The sequence below is a fragment of the Eucalyptus grandis genome, chromosome 9 (genome assembly GCF_016545825.1).
Source record: "Eucalyptus grandis isolate ANBG69807.140 chromosome 9, ASM1654582v1, whole genome shotgun sequence".
NCBI lineage: Eukaryota > Viridiplantae > Streptophyta > Magnoliopsida > Myrtales > Myrtaceae > Eucalyptus > Eucalyptus grandis.
Window position 1 is genome coordinate 20672129 of NC_052620.1, and position 4475 is coordinate 20676603.

Here is a 4475-nt window from a genome sequence, read left to right on the forward strand (position 1 = left end):
GAAAATGGTGACCAAAATGCGTCTGAAGGAACTGAGCAAGGAGTTGGAGAAATTCAAGGAGAAGACTCTGCCAAATCTCATCAAATCTCTTTCGCAGCTAAAAGAAAAGGGAAGGAGCCCATGGTTGCTCCATCCAAGAGAAGAAGAGCTCTCCTCGTTGAGGATGAAGATGATGAGGAATACATCACCATCTCTGCATTGGCTTTGAAGAATTTAAGTCGTCCTGTTCCACATAAAGAATCAGAACAAATGACAAAAGAAGCAGAGGAGAAGGAAGAAGAAGAAAGAGAAGCTGAAAAAGAAGCAGAGGAGGAAAGACCTAAAGAAGAAAGAAGAGAAGAAGGAGAACCTGAGGAACACTCTTCTCCACATGAAGGCATGGAAACAGGGGGAGATCAAGAGAAAGGAGTGAAGTCTTCATATCCTGATGCAAGTGAAGGAGTCAGTCATTCACCTGCAGACCTAGAGGATGTTTATGCATCTCAATTTCCAGAGGAAGGTCATGAAGTTTCATCGCCAAACCTGCGAGATTATGCTGATCTACCATCGTCTGCATTTACTCCATCAGATCGAGTCGAAGCAAGTACTCAGACTGATAATGGAGCAGATTTTCGTAGAATCATGGATATTCTCTTGGAGATGCGAGGTCAAATTTATGCATTGGGATGCGAGGTTCAAAGCTTGAAGAATGAAGGTCAAGCTTCTTCTGTTCATTGAATGATAAGATGCAAGCCCTCTCTGTTCGTAATCAGGCCAATGCCAAGAGTGAGGAGATTGCACATCTAAAGGAAGACTTTAAAAGGCTGGAAGGCATCGTTCAGTCTATGGAAGATTTCCAGCTTGTCCGCGTTCCCAAACAATCTTGACTTCATCTCATCCTTTTTAATTATGACGAAAAGGGGGAGAGATGCAAGATGTGAACAAAAAATTTCAATCATTAAACTTTTAACTGTTTGTTGGATTGTTGTGTTGTTTAAACTTTGTTTGACTTTGTTTTGTGTCTGGATGAGAACTGAACTAGACTTGGACTTGACTGCTTCTATTAACTAGTATTGATATCTTATGGATGGCTTTATCATATACTAGACTAACCGATTTTCTGTGGTTGCAGATTCTAGTGTTATTCTTTTAGCCATTTATCTCTATAAGATATGCATATGTGTTTGAGAAATGTTTTGCAGGTCAAAGTTATCCAAATCTGCATGAAAGTTTTGTCACCATCAAAAATGGGGAGATTGTTGGAGAAATCCTCTTGAAGTGTTTTGAAGTTGACAAATCGTTTCTATCAGTCTAGTCTGAAGGCTTGTAGACTCTGTTATTTAAAGTCTGAAGACCTCCGGATAGCCAGACTCAAGACTCAAAGTCTATCCTCATTGACGATCTCTAATCCGTTGAAGAAAGGTTATCAAGAATGGATGTTTCGTTAAGGATTTAACCTTATCAACCGGAGAAGATCTCGTGGCTGGAGAAGACATAACGGAGTCCTTTAATTGATCGAAGATTGACTCGATAAATTGAAGATCCGGTGATTGCCTAAATATTATTGGAAGGTTCTCGCTTATGGAAACCGAGATCCACGATTATATGGGCGAACATGATTGATGGGCTATCAACACGTTCCTTTAATAGCTTGAACAATCTTCCTAATTGATTCCGTCCAACGGGTAGATTGAAGGAATTCCTTTGGTAAGTGCCAACGGGTATGATGGCATGAAGGAGTATATAAGGAAGACGGTCTTAGTTGTTCAAGGTGTGTGCGATAGATAAATTCCAAAGTCTGAAGCTCCTTTTTGTTTAGACAATTCCTTTGAGCGAATACTTGTATACAAAAGAGAGTCTATATTTGTGAGAAATTTTGAGGAGGTGTGGTAGAACATTTACACTATGGAATCAAGGCAAAGCTGTGCTGTAACTTCTCTTTTGTAACTGTCTAGTATTGTGCGATTGTTGAAGAAAAATCTTTTATATACCTATTCACCCCCCTCTAGGTACTCATACTAGCAATATCAGTTGTCTCTAGATGAACTAGCTGAAATTATTCAAACTAAGTACATCGTGTTAAAAAAGATTTCAGTGGAGCCTAATTCCTATAGCTTTCTTTGGGAGATTCCAAATTTCACTTGAGACTTTAAAGAGATCGTCCCTTTGAACTTGCTGCTCCTCAAAGTCAATTTTGCTAAGGAAATCTTGACTCTTTGCCTGCGTCCTAAATCATCTTCCATAAATGATGTGTTTTGCTATGAGGCAAGAGTTATCTAGGCTATTCTCACTATGTTCAAAGAATTCCCTCTTTCTCACATAATCTTCATCCACATGTACCGAACTGTAAGAGAAAAACAAGAAAGCTACTCTATGAAGCTCCCATCACTTGATAATCAACTATGCCTATATAATATTTATGCAAGCAAAGGAAGGTTTTGGCCACAAGATGATCCAACAGTTCCAATAAAGAGAACGTGTCTCATATGAAATTTCTAGAAATTGAAGAACAATGACTCATTTGGCTTGAGCCAAAGGTTTCCTATGTAAAAAATTCCTAGTTTTATGTTTTCTATTTTGATATTTCCTATTATAAAGTTTCCTAATTTTAAGTTTCCTAGTTTGATGTTTCTAATTTGGTGTCCTAATCCCTCTATAAATAAGAGGTGAACTCTCCATTGTATGCAAGCAAATTGTGATAATATATGATAATTTCTCTAAAGAGAGGTTCTTTCAATTCTTTATCCAATTCGTTGGTGGAGAATTTTTGAGTTTTTTATCCTTAGCTGGTGGAATGATCCTTTATGCTTTAGTGGTGAACTCTTCTATCCCAAAGTTCTTTTTTCGCAAACATGCCAAACACTTTTGTTCTGTCAAATTCTTTCCACAATCTCACCACGCATTAGCTCGATTCCTTGAAAATCTATTATTTTGTCACTTTTCCAAAGAATGCGCCTTGTTTTCAGAAAATCCGGGTCACAAGCTATATATGGACACAAACTTCGAGTCAATCAAACATTGAATGGGACGGTCTACTTCCATGCATACATGTTATTCATTAAATTACCTTGGTATTATAGCTAAGCTTAAGCTTTTTGGCATTGGCTTTTCTTTTTATTCTTGATTTTATCGAATTAATTTGAATCATTTTAGTCTTGTTACGCTTAAATTTTCTAGGACGACTTGATAATTTCAAGTAAATTTGATTTGTTTTCTTTATCTTTCAAAGCAAAATGAATCTGATAGTGATATGGCAAACAAATTAACTTTCAACGCCATTCATTTGTCTTGTGTTCCTAAGTGTGAATCTATACTCTTTGAAGATACTTTTGATTTTGCTTTTAGCGATTAACAATCTACCTTTTGCTAGGGCAAACGCCCTTGCGGGCCTTGGCGAGGATCGTCTACCATCTTCGGCCCTCTCTCCCCATCCCTTATTGACAGCTACTATTAGTTGAGATTGATGTCCTAGATCCCGAGCAAGAGCTGGAATCAAAGCTAGTTCTGTAGTAGCAGGCAAGGAGCGGGACAGATTATCTTCTTTTTCTATAGGGGTCAATTGTTGCATTTCAGCATCGGTATCCGCTGCTAAGATAGAAACACTGGAATCCTTTCCAGGGATTGTTGGACTCCTTTCATTTTTGATGAAAGGGGGATCATATCTGTAGTGACTGTTCTCTTGCTGTCTATGCTGGCCTTCTGAACTACTTTCTCGGTATTTGCAACAGTTGGCAAAGCTAGTGCAGTAGATGTCCTGAAAGGGGGAGTTTCGGGGATAACTTCATCAGGGCCATCAGATGTAGACCCATCTTCATAGAAGGCGCGCCAATATGGACTATGCTCGTTGACCTCCGCGCGGAATTGTTATTTTTCCTTTCCCTCGCTCTCGGAATTGTTATGTACTTTTGTCATTTTACTCTTTGTTTTTCTATTTCCTTTTCCCATTACCAGTGTTGAATAACAAAAATAATCATTAAAAAATTAATCGGCCACGTCGAACCCTAAGAGCTAGTTAACTGACAAGCAGTAACCATATATCCATTTCCTTGATCTATTTTAAAGTTCTGACCACTTTATTTGTAAGATGCAAAATTCGTGTTATTTTAGGATTTTATACCCAGAAATAAGTGAAGCATCCATTATTTTCTTATGCGTATGTTTGTGCTTTATTACATTATTTCTCGAAAATGAACTCGTACATAACACGAGTGAGAACCCTAGGGTATTAAGATCGTCATCTAACATGATTTATTGAGGTCAGTATCATAGATATTTCTATAACTCAAAACTAATGCTCAATTTTAGCTGGAAGAAAAAAAGGAAAGCTTAAAGGAAAAAATCTGCCCCAAACGGGCAAATTACTCTAGCAAATTACGCAAGAAAATGCCTTAAAAAACTGTCCAGATGGTATACCTGATTCGACCTTCTGAATGGGCATCTGTATAGAATTTATGATGCGGGCTCTCCACGGTTATAAGAAATAAAAAGTACGAAAG